The following is a 19,352-nucleotide window of genomic DNA, read 5'->3' as shown; positions in this document are numbered from 1 at the left end:
ATGTATTGGTTTAAGTCATCAAATCAAAGAAAGAGCAGAGACAGGGCTGGCTTTGCCCGAACCAAAGGACCCCAGGGCAGTTTGAGTGGTTTTTGGTTTTCATTTCTGCATTTCTCTGTGTGTTGGGTCTGTTTGATCCTCCACATGGAGAAGAGCGTGGATCTTGGCAGCTTGAGGGTCACATCCTTTCAGCTTGTGCCCAGAGAGGAAAAGAAGGCAGCTCTTACTGCTAGCTTTTACAAGAAAAAGCCTGGGAAAGAGCTCTGATTGGTCTGGCTTGGTCCCATGTATACCCTGGAAACAGCAATTATGAGGTACCTGATTGGCTTGACCTCACATGTGTGTACTGAGGTCAAGGCTGCAGGGTCTCTTAATGGAGAAGGGGTTGGGGAGAGGATTAACAGAGAGCTTTGCAAAATATAGCCACTACCATAAGTAGATAAGCAGATTCAACACATTGTTATTAAAAACAAAGCAATACCACACTTAATCAAATAAAGACAAAATGAGTAATCAGAAAAGGAACACAGATACCATGCTGAACAAAAATTATTAGGAGAATATAATGCATAATGCTATGCTAATGTTTTTAAACCTGATGGAATTCTTTTTAAAGATAATATAAATTATCAATATATGTTCAAGATGCTTCTTGCATACTGAGTTTTTTCAAGTCTTCAAAGGAAAGAATTCCTGGCTGGGAGTGGTGGCTCACGCCTGTAATCCCAGCACTTTGGGAGGCCAAGGCTGGTGGATCACTTGAGGTCAGGAGTTCGAGACTGGCCTGGCCAACACGGCAAAACCCCATCTCTACTAAAAGTACAAAAATTAGCTGGGCGTGGTGGCAGGCACGTGTAATCCCAGTTACTCAGGACGCTGAGGTAGGAGAATTGCTTGAACCTGGGAGGCGGAGGTTGTAGTGAGCTGATAGTGCATCATTACACTCCAGCCTGGGTGACAAGAAGAGACTGTCTCAATAAATAAATAAATAAATAAATAAAATAAAAAAATTAAAAAAATAAAAAGAAAAGAATTCCTGTAACACATAAATTATTGGATAGTAGAGAATTTTATTTTACAAAGCTAGTATGAAACAAAAAGAGAACAAAACATCCCCTCAACAAGCTAGGCATGGTGGCTCATGCCTGTAATCCCAGCATTTTGGGAGGCCGAGGCAGGAGGATTGCTTGAGCTCAGGAGTTCAAGACCAGCCTGGGCAATGTGACAAAATCCTACCTCTACAAAATATACAAAAATTAGCCAGTGTGGTGGTGCACACCTGTAACCTCAGCTACTCAGGAGGCTGAGGCAGGAGAATCACTTGAACCTGGGAGGTGGAGGTTGCAGTGAGCCAAGATTGCACCACTGCACTCCAACCTGGGTGACAGAGTGAGAGTCTGTCTGGAAAAAACCAAAAAACTCAAAGACATCCCCCCAACAAGCATACAAAACATGTAGACTGATTTAATGAATGAATGTGGATGCAAAATGATAATGTACTTCCAAACAAAATCCAGGGGTATATTTAACAACTAAACATCACACTCAGGTAGGGTTTATTCCAGGAATGTTGACATAGTTCAATATAAAGTGATATATCAGTATAAACTATTCATTTCATCACATCAACAGGTCAAAGGCAGCAAAAGCGATCACTTCATTGTTGAGATATAATTCAGTGATGTGCATGTTGAAAACACAACATGGTTTCCTATATAAAGGCAAAACGCCTTAGTACACAAGGCCCTGTATGTTGGGCCCTCCTCTCTCTCCAGGCTTATCTCCCCTGTGCTCTGCCTGGTGCTCTGTGTTAAACATGCACACTGGCCTTTTTATTTCTTCATGTGCACCAGGCTTCCAGCACCACAGGGGCTTTGCACATGCTTTTTCCTCCTCCTGCAACTCTTCCCTCCCTTTTTGACTTAGTGCCTTCTCTCCTTTCAGATCTAAGTTTACTCATTGCTTCCTGCAGGAACCTTTCCTTACCTCTGTAATCAGTCAAATCCTCCCTACTCCTGGGCTTCTCAAACTATGAAGCATCCTGGTAAAGTGCAGATTCTGGTTCAGAAGGTCTGGAGATGCTGTGTTTCTAACAAGCTTCCAGGTGAGCCCAGGCTGCTGGTACATGGACCACATGTTAAGTATTGTAACCCTTTTCTTCCCAGCACCAGTTGTGGTTGTACTTTTACTTTTTTTTTTTTTTTGAGATGGAGTTTCTCTTTTGTTGCCCAGGCTGGAGTGCAATGGTGTGATCTTGGCTCACCACAACCTCTGTCTCCCAGGTTCAAGCGATTCTCCTGTCTCAGCTTCCTGAGTAGCTGGGATTACAGGCATGCGCCACCACGCTGGCTGATTTTGTATTTTTAGTAAAGACGGGGTTTCTCCATGTTGGTCAGGCTGGTCTTGAACTCCCGACCTCAGATGATCCATCCACCTCGGCCTCCCAAAGTGCTGGGATTACAGGTGTGAGCCACCACCCGGCCGTACTTTTACCGTTTTTAGGGGATGATATTACTACATATATGGCAGAAAGTGTACACCCCCCAAGGGTATTGTTCCCATGATCCTGGAGGGAAGGGGATGATATTACTTTAAATATCACAGAAAGTGTACACGCCCCCAGTGATATTGTTTCTAATTTCCACATGGGAGAGGAGGATATGACACCCAATACCATAGGGAGTAGAAACACTCCCGGGATACTGTTCTTAATATTCAGGGAGGAAGAGGATGATATTACCCCCAATACAGATGGGTGTACACCCTCTGAGGGGGTACACACTGAGGATGTACACCCGTCTGTGAAAGAGTTCATAATATCCAGAGGGGCAGATGATATTACTCACAATATCGTAAACAGGCTGTGAGTCCACCATGGATCGTAATAGCCAGGCGGGGAGAGGGGGTGGCTCTTACTCCCCATATCGCGGGGGGTGAGGTGTACACCCCCTGCGATATTGAAAGTAATATCATCCTCTTCCCTCCTGGTTCATGGGAACAACATCACTGGGGGGTGTACACTTTCTGCGATATTGGGAGTAACATCATCTTCTGTGCCTTGGAATATTAAGGACAATATCACGGGGGGGCGTGTACATCTTCTGCAATATTGGGAATAATATTATCCTCTCTCCCCCTGCATATTAGGAAAGATATCACAGAGTGGGTGTTCACCTCCTGCGATATGGGGATTAACACCATCTTCTCCCCTTCCGGATATCAGGAAGAGTATCACACGGGGGTATACAGTGTCTGCGATACTGGGAGTAATATCAACCTCTCGGCCTTGGAATATTAAGGAGAATATCACAGGGTGGATGTACACCCCCTACCATATTGGGAGGAATATCAGCCTCTCCTCTCCATGGATATTAGGAACAATATCCCAGGCTGGGTGTACGCCTCCTGCTCTACGGGGAGTAATATCATCCTCTCCCTTCCAGGATATTAATAACAATGTCACAGGGCGGGTGAACACAGCCTGCAATACTGGAATTATTATCATCCTCTCCCCCTCCGGATACTAGGAACAATATCACAGAAGAGCTGTACCCTCCCTGCGATATTAAGAGTAATATCATATGCTTCTTCCGTGAATATTAGGAGCAATATCACCGGGTGGCTGTCCATTCATTGCTGTGTTAGGAGTCATGTCATACTCTACCCCCCTGGATATTAGGATCAGTGTCACAGGGTGAGTGTACACCTCCTGCGATATTAAAACTAAAATCATGCTCTCCGTCCTTGGATATTAGGAACAACATCACAGGTAGGTATACACCCCCTGTGGTATTAGGAATAATAATATGATTAATTATTAAACATCAATGATCGATTTTAATAATTATAAATGATACTATTAATTAATAGGATACCATTATTAATTATGGATAATTATTTTAAATATGATTATGCAAGTTTAAAATTAATTATTAATATTAATGTCATTTAACAATATTATTAGTTCTTAATATTAAGTATGAGTTTATTACCAACATCACTTAGTATTGATTTAAGTAACACTAATTGCTTATATCATTATTTCATTATTAATAGTGATATTACTATTAATTATTAATACTAATCATTAACATTTTAAAACCAGTATTAATTTTTACTATCTTTATTGTGATTATTAATATCGATGATTACTATTAATTTTTATTATATTTATTAGTATTTATAATTAATAGACTTGTTCCTGATATCCGGTGGGGAGAGGATGATATTACTCCCAATATTGAAGAAAGTGTACACTCCTCTATGATGTTATTCCTAATAGCCAGGGAGTAGAGGATGACATTATTGAAACTATCGCAGTGGGTGTACATCCCTTCGGTCATCTTGTTTCTTATATCCTGGATGGGAGAGGATGATATGACTCCCAATATCGCAAGGGGCGTAGACTTCCCCCGTGATATTGTCCCTAACATCCAAAGGTGGAGAGGATGATATTTCTTCCGATTTCGCAGGGGGTGTACACCACCTCTGTGATATGGTTCCTGATATCCAGGGGGCAAGAGGATGATATTAGTCTCAATATTGCAGGAGGTGTACACTCCCTAGTGATATTATTCCTAATATCCAGGGACGGAGAGAACGATATCACTCCCAATAGAGCAGGGGGTGTACACCCCTTCTGTGACATTGTTCCTACTAGCCAGAAGGGGAGAAGAAGATATTACCCCCAACATCGCAGGGGGTGTACACCCCCTTGTGATATTGTTCCCTATATCCTGGGAGGGAGACGATGATACTAGTGGCAATATCGCAGGGGGTGTACACACCGAATATCCAGAGGGAGAGAAAATGATATGACTCCCAATATCACAGGGAGTGTACATCCTCCTGTGATATTGTTTCTTATACTCAGGGGGAGAGGATGATATTACTCCCAATATCGCAGGGGTTGTACACACCTCCTGCGATATTGTTCCTAATATCCCGAAGGGGAGAGCATAATATTACTCTCAATATCGCAAGGGGTGTACACTTCCTTTGTAATATTGTTCTTAATATCCATGATGGGAGAGGATGATATGACTCCCAATATCGCAAGAAGTGTACAGCCATCTGTAATATAGTTCCTAACATCTAGGTGGGGAGAGGATGATATTACTGCCCATATCGCATGAGTTGTAAAACCCCTTCGATATTTTGCCTACAATCCTGAGGGGAGAGGATGATATTACTCCCAATATCGAAGAAGGTGTACACCCCCCTGTGACACTATGCCCAATATCCACATTGGGAGATGATGACATTACGCCCAATATTGCAGGGGATGTACACCCACCCTGGGATATTGTTCCTTATATTGAGAGGGGGAGAAGATGCTATCGCTCCCAATAACACAGGGGCTGTGGCTGTACACCCCTCCTGGGATATTGTTCTTAATATCCTAGGGAAGAAAGGATGATACTACACCCAATATTGCAGGGGCTGTACACTCACCCAGTGATATTGTTCTTAATGTACTCCACCTCCCACCACCAGGGATATCGTTCCTAATATCCAGGGGAAGAGAGGATAACATTATGCTCAATACCGCAGGGGAGTGTACACACCCTCTGTGGTGTTTTTCCTAGTATCCAAAGGTAGAGACGATGATATTACTGGCCATATCGCAGGGGGTGTACACCCTTCTGTGATATTGTTTTTGACTTTAAGTGGGGGAGAGGATAACATTAATCCCAATATTGCAGAAGGTGTGCAGACCCCTTGATGTAGTTCCTACTGTACAGGGGAAAGAGAAGAATATTGCTCCCAATATCGCAGGGGGTGTAACCACCCTGCCCCCCGTATATTGTTCCTAATGTGCAGCAGGGTGGAGGCCGATAGTACTCCCAATATCCCAGAAGGTGCACACACACCTGTGATGTAGTTCCTAATATCCAGCGGGAAAGAGGCTGATTTTACTTTCGATATCGCAGTGGGTGTACACTGCCCCCAAACCCGGGGTATTGTTCCTAATATCCAGGCGGGAAGAAGATGACATGGCTCTCAGTATCGAAGGGGGTGTACACCACTTCAGTGATATGGTTCCTGATATCCAGGGCGTGAGTGGATGATATTACTCCCAATAAAGTAGGAACCGTACAGACACTCTGGGATTTTGTCCTTAATAACCACAGGGGAGAGGTGATATTACTACCAATATTGCAAAGGGTGAACACCCCTCCTGTGATATTGTTTCTTATATCCAGGATAGGAGAAGATGGTGTTAGTACCAATATTGAAGGGATGGACAGCCCCCATGGGGTATTGTTCTAAAGATACAGGTTGAAAGAGGGTGAGATTCCATCCAATATAACAAGGGGTGTACACCCCGCCTGTGATATGAATGGTAAAACCTAGAAGAGGAGAGAATGACATTGCTTCCAAGAACACACGGGGTGTACACCTACCCTGTGATATTGTTCCTGTCATCTAAAGGAAGAGATGATGATACTACTCTCACTACCGGAGAAGGTACACACCCCCCTGTGATATTGTTCCTCATCACTTGTGGGGGAGAGCATGATATTACTTCCAATATGACAGTGGCTTAACACCCAGTCTGTGATATTTTCCTAATTTCCACTAGGTGAAGTATGATGTTCCTGCCAAGAGAGTAGTGGGTGTACAGTCGCCCTGTGATATGTCTCTGAATATTCAGGGAAACACAGGATGACATTACTCCAAATCTCCCAAAAAGTGTACACCCATTGTGTGATATGCTTCCTAATATCCGGAGGTGCAGAGGCTGGTATTCATTCTCCTATCGCAGGCTGTGTACACACCACCTGTGAAATTGTTCCTAATATCCTGAACAAAAGAGACTGCTAATAATGGACACACATTGCAGGGGGGAGTAATTATTACTATCCACATCGTAATGGGGAGTAATAGCAACCCCCTCTCTCCCCCTCGCTGTTAGGATCCACATCGCAGGGGGGTGAGGCACCCCCCGCGATATGGGGAGTAAAAGCATCCCCGTCTCTCCCCCTGCGTTAAATAAGGAGGCTGGCCTTATATAAGTGCTCCCCAATGCCATCGCAGGCTTTAATGTATTCACTTAAAGTTTTTTCCTCATTTAGATCTGCCTTTCCCTTAATAGGTCTAATTGCTGCCTGACATTCTGTATTAGCAGTTTCATGAGCAAGCAGCTGAACGATCACTTTCTTGGCATGAGCATTGGAAATAACCTTTTGAGCCCCATCCTGCAAACGGGCGACAGAATCTGGATAAGGCTCCCTTGGACCCTGTTGAACTGTGTTAAAAGAAGGATAAGCGGCAGCAGGGTCGTGAATTTTTTCCCAGGTTCTTAGGCACGTAGTTCTGAGCTGATTGACAGCCTCATCACCCATTACCATCTGTTGATTTAGAGTACTCCATGCCTGTCCGATTCCAAGCAATTGATCAGATGTGATATTAACCGGAACGTTGGGCTTGAGCATTTCTGCGTGCCCGATTTGTTGCTTCATCCGTCCGCTAGGTTTTCAATTGGAGAAATTCAGAGGGGAACAGGGTGGATCGGGCTAATGCCTCCCAATCCATAGGCATTCAACGTCTGTTATAAGCCACACGTTGTAACAAGGAATGAACATAAGGAGAATTTGGCCCATATTATCCAATTGCTTGCTTTAAGTCTTTTAATATTTTAAAAGGAAATGGCTCCCAACATGCTTGAGCAATTTCTCTGGGCTCCTCAGCTGGTGAAATAATTACCAGAAACTGTCAAGCATTCAAATCCCCCATTTCTTGTGCCTGGCGAATAGATGCCTGGATTGTCCCTGTGCCATAATTTGTGCTTGGACCGGCTCGCAGTATTCCTCTACCCTAACTAACAGGTGGGCAAGCCTGGATCATTCCCTTATCGTAATTGGCTGTTGGACAAGCCTGAAGCTTCCCTTCGCCATAGTTACTGGCGGGGCCTGCAACAGTGGGAGCCATAAGGCTCGTCTCAGGCTCCCCTTCCAAAAATTCCTAAGGCTGGCCTAGGGGTGGCCATTCCAGACCTTCCCCTAAAGGCGCAGTAGGTGGCACTGTTTCTTTTACAAGTTTTTGGAGATTAGCATACATACCTTCCCGTTTCTTGCCCGTTTTTAAACTAGACTGTCATGGTTCACTTTGCCGATAATTAGACTCCTGATTATTCAACTTTCCTATGTCATCCTGCAACTCCTCATTCTCCTCCTCAGTGTGGAAGGGCTCCAGTGCTGTTTTAATTGCCGACCACACAGACCAAGCAGAGACGGGAATATGGTGGCCCTCTTGTTGTGCTCCTTTTAAGTCTGATCTGACCTTGTCCCAATCTTTTACATTCATGGTTCCATATTCCGGGAACCAAGGAGAATACTTGTCTACCAGATGGAACAAAGATGTGAGATTTTGGGTACTCAGAATTACCCCTTCGCGGCGCAGTAACTGCCGCACAAGGCTTAAGTAATTAGCGAACTTACTCTCAGCCTGACCCATATTTTTCCGAGGTTTCCCTGGAATTCTCCGAGCGCCCTACTTACCATAGAGCTTGAAGTGAAAACCTACTCGGGAGTCCTCTGTCAGTCGTCCTCCGCTTTCCACGCTCTGGTGTTCCTTCACTGGATTATTTGTAGAGATTACGGGGAGCCCCGCGTTGGGCACCAGAGACCAGCCTGGGCAACCGAGGGAGACTCCCGTTTCTACCAAAAAAAAAAAAAAAAAAAAAAAAAAAAAAAAAATTACCCAGGTGTGGTGTCGCGCCTGTAATCCCAGCTACTCCATGAGAAATCAGACAAAACCTGGCACGAGAGACTGATTTTCTTCTCAAATGCTTTCTCCAAAACATTTTTAAAACAAAAGGGGGAAATTGGAAAGGAAAATATTTTGGGCCCCCCAAATCGCTAGGATAAAGGGAGAAGTCAATCTGGGAACTGCTTAGGGCAAACCTGCCTCCCATTCTATTCAAAGTCATCCCCTGCTCACTGAGAAGAATGCATATCTTATTGCCTCCTTTGGAAAGCCCCATCAGAATCTCAGAAGAGTGTAACCGTTTGTCTCTCACCTACCTGTGACCTGGAAGCCCCCTCCTGGCTTCGAGGTGACCCACTTTTGCTTCAGGTTGTACCGGATCGAACCAGTGTTCATCTTACATATGTTGATTGATGTCTTCTGTCTCCCTAAAATGTATAAAACTGTCAGATACAGTCAGTTTCTCTTCCAAGGTTTGGCATGTTAACGTTCTTGTTTTGTTGTTCTCGAACTCAACTTTCTTGTTCCCCATGCAACCTTGCCCTTAGTTACTGTAAACAAAACCTTCCCATCAGTTTTAACCAATAACTCACATCCGTTCCCTTGGTTACCTGCTTTGCACCCATTTCTCCCTTGGAAACCACACGTCCCACCGTTGTAACTCACATCTCCCTTCCCCCTTCCTTATTTGGGAAAATATTCACAAATAACCAAGCGGGTCAGTTTAGATCTTGAAGTCTGGCCCCAGCCCATGCCAGAGGTGGGGATTGCGTTAGGAATAAAAACCCCTGCTTTCCTTTGTTCCCTGTGCTCTTGCAATTGTGATTGATGCGAGCAGCACCCTTCTGCAGAAGTAAATTGCGTTGCTGAGAAAACTTTTTCGCTTGAGTGCTGGTTTCACGTTGTGGCACCGAGCATTTATCTCCAACAAAACCAAGCTGTGCTCTGACCATCTTGGGCAACTGTCATCAGGACATCCTGAGGCTGTGTCATGCACAAGCATCCCCAACCTTGGCAAAATAAACTTTCTAAATACTCTTATCCCCAAATGCTCAGGGAGACTGATTTGAATAATCATAAAACTCCGAGGCTGCACTCCAGCCTGGGCTACAGAGCAAGACTCTGTTTCAAAAAAATAAAATAAAATAAAAAACTCCGGTCTCCCGCACAGCCGACTCTGCGTGAATTACTCTTTCTCTATTGCTATTCCCCGTCTTGAAAAATCGGCTCTGTCTAGGTAGCGGGCAAGGTGAACCCACTGGGCAGTTACAGAATTGTCATTATATTGCTTGCAATTATATATATATATATATAAAATGCACAAATAGCTATAACCTTGTATACAAGGTTAAATGCGAATGTCCTCCTTGCACGGTCAGATCCCAGCGCAGGAAGGACGCATCCCCTACAAACCGCTAGGCCAAAAATATCATTCTGGCCTCATCCAGCCTCAGGTGAGATCGCAATCTCCTGTCACTCAGGGCCTGAGAGGGTGGGGCCTGAAGCCCCATACAATCAGGGGCGCTGGGGTGGGGACCGTTCAATCAGGCGCGCCGCCGCAAAGGAGAGGGCGGCTTCCGGGATCTGGCTGGCGGGCGCTTTATTTCGCCTTCGCTACAGTAGGCTCTTTCTGTTAGTCTCCGCTGCTACTTCTTGGCTCTGGGAGGCCCAGGTGGCTCTGCAGCAGCCTCTGCCACCCTGTGACCTGCGGGTATTGGGACATCCCTAGCTGACGCCAGGACACCCGGGAAGCCGAGGAATAGTGAGTGGACTGCGTCTGGCTTCCCGAAGTGGGGAAGAGGGCTGGTTGAAACCTGCTGGAACCAGCCATCGGCTGCGGAACCTGCGAACCGAACCGAGTCGCCGCGGCGCAGCCAGGCCTCAGTCCCCTTTTGTGCAGGGCCGGGCGGGGCGGGCAGCGGGACCCCTGCGTCCTGTCTGTGCCTGTGGGCGCCACTTCCGCCGGCCCAAGCCCTCTCGGGAACCCAGCGCCTCCCCGACCCAGGTGGTGCGGTGACCACGGGAGTGTGATCCGGGAGAGCCCCGACTCGGTGTGCGGGGTTCCAGTGTGGGAGGAGCTGTGGTTCTTGGAGCTTCCAGTCCCACCTTTCTCCCCCTAAAGTTAACCTGAGGCTCTGTTAAAACGTTAAACGGTGTGTTTGAGCAAATGGCGATTCATAAACCGGTTGCCGCAGTCATGGTTTGTGGTTTGGGGTCCACAGGAGGGGCATAAATGAGAGGCTTTGATAAGGTTAATGAGGAAGCAAACCATACATATATACACACACACATATACACACGTGTATATATACATATATACACTGGAGTGCAATGGTGCAGTCTCAGCTCACTGCAACCTCTGACTCCCGGGTTCAAGCGATTCTCCTGCCTCAGCCTCCCAAGTAGCTGGGCTTATAGGCGCCCACCACCACGTCCCGCTAGTTTTTGTATTTTTAGTAGAGACAGGGTTTCGCCATGTTGGCTAGGTTGGTTTCGAACTCCTGACCTTAATTGATCGCCCACCTCGGCCTGCTAAAGCGCAGGGATTACAAGTATGAGCCACCTTGGCCAAAATATTTTTCTATTTCCAAACATTTTACATGAGAGGAAAGCGGAGAATAAATCATTGACGCTCTACTGTAAAAAAAATCTTTGTGCCTCTCTTCTTTTCATCTTTCCTAAGTGTGCATATTACCAAAGTGTCTAGGTTGAGGTCCCCCCGTGAAAATGTTACAGGCTGTTGTGTCCTTAGCCACCCTCCTGTCTTTTCCTAGTCCTGGCATTTTAGAACTGTCTGGGGATGACCCAGGATACCCACAGTGGCCATGTCTATTGGAGGGTCTAGTGAGTATCAGCCCTGGGGTCATCTCATCCCCAAGGACAGCCTGAGGTAGGGGGTAGAGTCTCTCAGGGGAGCAGCTGGATGCTCTTGGCCTTAGAGGAATCTCCTGGTATAGTTTCATTTAAAATGGTGACCCCTTAGGGTCATTCAAATTTTAGGACATTAAAATTAATGGACAATACAATGTAATGTCATTAAAGTTAGGTCATTAAAATTGTTCCTCCAGCCGGAGTTTTTATTCCTTGGAGACACATTGATGGTGTGCCAATGGGATGCTGATATCGAGAGGAAAAGGCAGAAACGATTTCTGCTCTCTGGATTCCACCCCAGAGAGGATGTGCAAGAACCTGAATATTAAAATGCACTTAAGGCACACAGGAGGACAAAGAGCAGTGCCAGTGCCTCCTAGGTGGTCACTGAGTACTTTACTGAACAGGATGGGTGTCCCGAGGGATAGAATGGCCTGCCGTGACACTTAGAAAGCTCTGTGTTGGAGTCAGCACTGCCTCTCCCTGAGTTTACCTTGAAAAGGCTTGTCCGCTTATTTGAGTTTCAGTTTTTCATTGACTATAAGATACATTTTGTCAGTACAGCTTGAAAGATAAAAATACTATTTCCAAAGAGGCAAGGTAAAATGATGTATTTTATTTGCTAAAAATTTGTATTTATTTCTTCCCCAGAGTGAGTGTAGTAAGTTTTAAAGGTCTGTTCTTTTTAAGGGTAATTTCAAATGGAATTGTAGGACTTAGCTTTGTAAATGCTACTGGTGAAATAAAAGTGTGATAGATAAATTGATGATTTACAAAGATTCACCGAAATGTCAGTTCCCCTCTTGTAGCATGGTGAAGAATTTATGACAGTGGACACATCTGTATCCCCTTATCTGGATATCTGAGGGTTTTTTTGTTGTTGTTTTTTGTTTTTTTGGAGACGCTGTCTTGCTCTGTAGCCCTGCTGGAGTGCAGTGGCGCCATCTCTGCTTACTGCAACCTCTGCCTCCCGGGTTCAAGCGATTCTCCTGTGTCAGCCTCCCGAGTAATTGGGATTATAGGCACCTACCACGACACCCAGCTAATTTTTGTATTTTTAGTAAACACGGGGTTTTAGGCCTGGCACGGTGGCTGATGCCTGTAATCCCAGCACTTTGGGAGGCCAAGGTGGGCAGATCACGAGGTCAGGAGTTCCAGAGCAGCCTGGCCAACATGGTGAAACCCTGTCTCTACTAAAAATACAAAAAAATTAGCTGAGCGTGGTGGCAGGCACCTGTAATCCCAGCTACTCGGGAGGCTGAGGCAAGAGAATTGCTTGAACTCGGGAGGTGGAGGTTGCAGTGAGCCAAGATCTTGCCACTGCACCCCAGCCCAAGCGACAATGCAAGACTCCGTCTCAAAAAACAAACAAACAACAAGAAGACAGGGTTTTGCCATGTTGGCCAGGCTGGTCTCAACCTCCTGACCTCAGGTAATGGCCCGCCTCAGCCTCCCAAGGTGTTGGGATTACAGGCGTGAGCCACCACGCCTGGTTCACTCTATTTTCTTTTTATTCTCTAAATTTTAATATGTTTGAGTTTTTCTATTCCTTTATCACTTTTTTCTTACATAAAAAAAATTCTGCCTAATCCTTCGTAAAAAAAATATCTTGCTGTGACCTCTGAAAGTGTTCTGGTTTTATCTTTCATATTTGATATATAATAAGTTGATTATTGTTCATGGAATAGAGAAGAATGCAATGCATATTCCCAAGTAGATGCCAGCTTGGTTTGCCTCATATTTTAAAGTGCATGTGATTTCTTTTTCTATTCTACAGTGCCTACTCTATCATTCATCAACTTTTCCATGTAAATGCTGGGTCTTTAAGACTTTTTTTTCCCTTGGTCTGCTTGCTCATCTCTCTGCTAATACTGTGCTGTCCTGAATATTTTTGTTTGAAAATCTTAGAAGTATGTTAGACAAGCCATCACTCTTTTTTTAGATGACTAAAAATCATTAGACATTTGTCATTTTTACTATGTATGAAAAAGTAGTTTTTCTTGCCTAAAACAACCTGATTTGGGAATTTGATTTCATAGGAACAGCATCTGGAAGTGGTGACATTAATGTCATTTGAAAAAACATGTGTCATATTTCCTCTTATTCCTTTCTGCCTTGACATTGTGCAATAGAAATTTTAAAAATTGTTGTATTAGTATTGTTAAATATCAATTATTGGTTTTATTTACTACCCAATTAAATTTAATAAGCTTATTCTCTCTTGGTGTAATCACATGGAATGGGCTCAACTCCCCAGTTAACAAGTGACAGCACATGTAAAATATTGTCTACCAGGGAAACTCATTGAACACTTGTGTTCAGACTGTGTTTTGGTGTCTGGTTCCCTAAGCACCACTGCAGTGACACAAAATAATAGACCTTCAGCAGAAAAAGTTTTGGCAAATATATTGCATAAGCCATTTAGATGCAGTGAGTCACTCTTATTATTTAGGTTGGTGGAATCCCTTTCAAAATGTAAGTTCCTAATACAAACAAAGATTGAACTTTGTGAGCAGGCATTTTTAACAATAAGTAGTCTCAGGACTATTAACTCACTTATGCACATCAGGTAGGACTTTATTATGACAGATACTAGAAATGTACAAAGTGAAGTTAAAAGGTAACTCCTAGTAGCACATCTTACTCCCTGGATTCTCTAATGAGATGGGTGTTTCTACTTTGCTGTTGCCTTTTTGAATAGTTCAATTCTAGCATTAGTACTGCTGTGTGGGAGGGAGTATGTGTGAAGAGAGTAAGAGTTGTGACAATCAAGTCATAGAATAAATGCTTGGAAATTTTAGAATCATGTAAACAGCTTAGGAATTGAGTATAGATTCCCAGTGCTGTCAGTCTCACCCATCCTTCTCTCCACATGTGTGGAATGTTCTAGGACTCCGTGGCTTTTGAGGATGTGGCTGTGAACTTTACTCAGGAGGAATGGGCTTTGCTAGATTCTTCTCAGAAGAATCTCTACAGAGAAGTGATGCAGGAAACCTGCAGGAACCTGGCTTCTGTAGGTAAGAATGACAACACATTTCACTTAATTACAGAAGTATTTCCCTATCATCAGTGCTATTTGTGATTTGGAATGTGGCAAGGGAATGATTTGGTGAATAAATTAGGCATGGGCACTGTGTACAATGAACATGAAATCTAGTAATGTTTCTATAGTTTGTAATAATTCATGATAATTTTGTGGGTCTGCATTTTAGGAAACAAATGGAAAGACCAGAATATTGAAGATCACTTCGAAAAACCTGGGAAAGATATAAGATAATTTGCACTGAGAAGAGGAAATAAAGTCCTCTGAAGGAATCTTAGCATGGAAGTATTCATACTGGAGAGAGACCCTGTGAATGTAAACAATGTGGCAAAGCCTTTAGTCATTTGAGTTCCCTTTGTAACCATAGAAGTACTCATACTGGAGAGAAACCCTATGAATGTAAACAATGTGGCCAAGCCTTCAGTCGCCTCAGTTCCCTTCACCTCCACAAAAGAATTCATACTGGAGAAAAACCCTATGAATGTAAGAGATGCGGTAAAGCCTACACTCCTTCCAGTCACCTTACTCGCCATGAAAGAAGTCATGATATAGAGGCTGGGTGTAGTGACTCAGCCTATAATCCCAGCACTTTGGGAGGCGAAGGTGTGTGTATTGCTTGAGCCCAGGAGTTCATAACCAGCCTGGATTAAAACAATGTGAAACAACCTGGTCAACATGGTGAAACCCTGTCTCTACAAAAAATAAAATAATGCTGGGTGTGGTGGCTCACACCAGCTACTCAGGAGGCTGAGGCAGGAGAATGGCGTGAACCCGGGAGGCAGAGCTTGCAGTGAGCCGAGATCGCACCACTGCACTCCAGCCTGGGCGACAAAGCGAGACTCCGTCTCAAAAAAAAAAAAGAAAATAATTAACTGGGCATGGTGGCACATTTCAGTTGTCTTAGTTCTTTTTCAAGGACATAAAAAGCCATGGGGGGTTGGGGGAAAGCCCTGTGCATGCGGATCACGAGGTCAGGAGATCGAGACCATCCTGGCCAACATGGTGAAACCTCGTCTCTACTAAAAATACAAAAATTAGCTGGGTGTGGTAGCATATGCTTGTAATCCCAGCTACTCAGGAGGCTGAGGCAGGAGAATCACTTGAACCCAGGAGGCGGAGGTCGCAGTGAGCCGAGATTGTGCCACTGCACTCCAGCCTGGCGACAGAGGGAGACTCCATCTCAAAAAAAAAATATATATATATCCCCTTGAATGTAAGAAATGTGGTAAAACATTTACTCTTTCCCATTCCTTCATAAACATGAAAGAGCTCACACTGCAGAGAAACCTTAAGAATGTAGGAAATGTGGTCAAGCCTTCAGATTTTCCTGTTTTTGAAGAATCGGGAGGGCTCAGAGTGGAGAATAGCCTTTTGAATTTAAATTTGTGGTAAGGCCTTCAGTTGTGTTAGTTCCATTTGAAGACATCAGCTCATTCCTGAGAAAAACCCTATGAATGTTCAGAATGTGGGAATGTTTCATTTCTCTCATACCCACTCAAGGACATATGAAAATGCACACTGTAGCTGGCTGGACCTTGTAAATACAAGAACGTACACAGGATTAAAACTCTAGTAGTTTAGAAACTGCAAGAATATTTTCAGTTTTAGCATTTACTTGAAAAGTCATGTGAAAACTCCCACTGGAAAGAAGTTCTATAAGTGAAGTTTTTCTAATTTGGAAAGCCTGATGCAAATTAATTATCGTGCAGTGCTTGAAAAAAATGTATGAAATGTTATACAAGTTACAAGTATATTGTTTTTATCAGTGGCTCATTCTTGAAGAGTCTTGAGTATGCATTTCACCTTGTTTTGCAGGGAAACCTTGAGGTGAGAGTTCTGTAAATGCTCTTTAAGCAGTAGTACTTGAATTTCATAGATAATGATATTTTCTTAAGTTTGTTGGTAGAATTTTTGTCTATTCATTTGATAATATGCTGGATTCATGGTTGAATTTTGATGTTTTTCTAATATATAGGTAAGTTTATTTTTTTATTTCATTATTATTTTTTTTTGAGATGGAGTCTCACTTTGTTGCCCAGGCTGGAGTGCAGTGATGCGATCTCGGCTCACTGCAACCTCTGCCTCCTGGGTTTAAGCGATTCTTCTGCCTCAGCCTCCTGAGTAGCTGGGACTACAGGCGCCCGCCACTACGTCCAGCTAATTCTTTGCATTTTTAGTAGAGACAGGGTTTCGCCATGTTGGCTAGGCTGGTCTTGAACTCCTGACCTAATGATTTGCCCGCCTCGGACTCCCAAAGTGCTGGGATTACAGGCCTGAGCCACCGCGCCCGGCCAGGTAAGTTTCATTTGTATGTATTGTCCTGTGATTAATGGACCAGTGAATAATGATTGTGAATTGTTGGGATTGTCTTACTAGCGTCATTTGGCAAATTTTGATTATCCCTTGTCCATTATACACATTCCACCTTTTTTTATTAAAGGAAAAGCTACTTTTGATGTAAAGACGTTTATTTTTTGCTAATAATGAGTTGGTATTAATTCCTAAGTACATAAAGTTTACCATAGAGTATCATCTTGTGAGTCCTTTGCATTTGTTGCCCTTTATTCTTTATTATTTCTGTTATTTGGATCGTTCACTTTGAATGAAGGAGAGAGAACTGTGATAGGACGATATGTTGTAACCAATCTGAGGGAGGAAGCATTCAGTCTGTCAGTCACATACGATAGCATTGGGCTTTTCATCGATGCCTTTGGTATTGTAGTAGATAGTATTACACCATTATGGTATTATAGTTTATATATTGTATTTTACCATATTACAATCTTACCAGTCAGTGTCACATGATTCAGTTTCCTACCAGCCAACAGACAAACCAATCACATACTCCTGTAGGAACAAAGGAACATCCTCGGCCGGGCGCGGTGGCTCACGCCTGTAATCCCAGCACTTAGGGAGGCCGAGGCGGGCGGATCACGAGGTCAGGAGATCGAGACCATCCTGGCTAACATGGTGAAACCCCGTCTCTACTAAAATACAAAAAATTAGCTGGGCGTGGTGGTGGGCGCCTGTAGTCCCAGCTTCTAGGGAGATTCTGTCTCAAAAAAAAAAAAAAAAAGGAACATCCTCACTTTTTTAATGCTATACCACTCTCTGCTCCCAAGTTAATCCATGTTTGGGCCTGTGGGAGCTTACACCATCCTCCTATATGTAATTAATAACTGATGTCTGGCTTATCTGTTTAGTAATAGATGTTATGTGTTTAACGGTGCCAGTAAACGTAGGGTGCTAATTCCTTCCTCACCAGTGGGGTGCATGATACGCTATTTGAAGCAATTGGCAACACAAATGGAATGGACCAGACCTCATGCAGGACACCTGCTCAACTTGACCTACCTGCTGTTGGCTGACAGTTCCGTAACACATCAGCAGTCACCTGGGTCAGAACCGTGAGCTGACGATGGACCTTCCCTTTGGTCTGCACAGTGTTTTGTGGTCTTCAGGTGTTGTCATCTTCTCCCACACTAAAATGCTCTCATCTCCTAGACATGAATGTTTAATTGTACCCCAGCATGACATTTGGCCTGTGCTTAGCAGGCAGTTTTGAGGCCCTGGCTTATTAATGCACAAGAGCACAGCACATAAGCCAACACTTAAGTCCTAATTAGCAAGAATCAGGCTGTATCTCTGTAGTTCCTGCATCTACTCTGGTCACCATCTCTGTATGCTTAGGGCAGCCATGTGAACATTATTAATTATTGTACACTCCAAGACAATAGTTGTTATGTAGGCAGAAGTAGTGGCCTTGTTTGTTTCTTGTGCTGCTGCTCCCGTTGCTGCTGTCCCATACACCCTCCTGATGAGGTGTACTTCTATGGTGCCTCATGGTTCAGGCACTGATGAGTAAAGAAAATGGGAAGAAAGAGTTTGATATTAGCCCCTACCGAAGCGTATGAAGAAACGTCTCAGCTGCTTTCATTGAAAAATTCCTAGCCAGTGTGTGGGCTTTTCTTATCACTGCTGCTTATCATCATGTCAAAAGTCTAATCTTCGGACTGCAAGTCTTGACGGCCTTAGACATAATGGCCTTTACTGCATGTGGAGCCAACCCCAGGAAGATGGAGTGGCACTCTCTGGAGGTTTAGGTGGTCTCCTTCAATGTGGGTTGATGGGCTCCTGAACTCTTTCCTTTAACCATGCAGAGAGTCTACACTGCCAGTGATCATGTGCTGCAACTCTATAGATGTAGAAACTCAAAATATTCAAAATATTCTGAAACAGTTTCCATTGAAAGGAAAGAGAAAAGCAGTCAGGTGCCATGCTCCCGTCAAGAGAACTAGTAGATGGCTCACGAGAACACTGTCGCTACTGTCTGTGCCTCTTGTCACAACAAATATCCTGATCCTTCAGTTTTAAGGGTGCAGGGCCATTTTCCTCCCTTTCTTACTGGTAGTTCTCAAGATAACAGTATGATATGCTGGGAATGCAATATCCTGATAATCAGGTAACATTGGTCAGAACAGCCCAGGCTCTGTTATAGTCCCTGCTCGAAACAGAATGGCCTTTAACGCTTGTGTCCAGCAAACCACATCCTGGGAGAAAACCCAAGGTGGGCTGCTTTCTGGGGTCCCTCAGTTGTAGTGCAAGTGAAGCATTTATAGTCAAAACTCCCATCCATCTGCTCTGGGTAGCCTTCCTGATCTTGTGGTAGCGGTTCATATTGAATCCTAGACTTCTGTTGTCTTTTGTTTGCTATTTGTAAGAAATT

The 19,352-nt window shown here is 44.0% G+C and overlaps 1 protein-coding gene and 1 long non-coding RNA gene across 3 annotated transcripts in view; one reads left to right on the top strand and one right to left on the bottom strand.

Moving 5' to 3' along the window:
* The window catches only part of TIA1 (TIA1 cytotoxic granule associated RNA binding protein), a 162,083-nt gene that overhangs the window by 121,003 nt on the left and 21,728 nt on the right, over positions 1-19,352 (bottom strand). The gene's annotated exons all lie outside the window — the stretch shown is intronic.
* LOC126934108 (uncharacterized) lies at positions 10,086-17,603 on the top strand. 2 transcript variants are annotated; one of them, XR_007718828.1, is made up of 3 exons: positions 10,086-10,166; positions 14,474-14,600; positions 14,796-17,603. It is a non-coding gene; the product is annotated as an uncharacterized LOC126934108 (long non-coding RNA). The 2 variants fall into 2 exon arrangements; XR_007718827.1 differs by lacking the exon at positions 10,086-10,166 and adding an exon at positions 10,252-10,474.

Source organism: Macaca thibetana, chromosome 13 (assembly GCF_024542745.1).
Source record: "Macaca thibetana thibetana isolate TM-01 chromosome 13, ASM2454274v1, whole genome shotgun sequence".
NCBI classification, from domain to species: domain Eukaryota; kingdom Metazoa; phylum Chordata; class Mammalia; order Primates; family Cercopithecidae; genus Macaca; species Macaca thibetana.
Note: the sequence above shows the minus strand (reverse complement) of the source record. Positions and strands in the feature narration are given on the sequence as shown.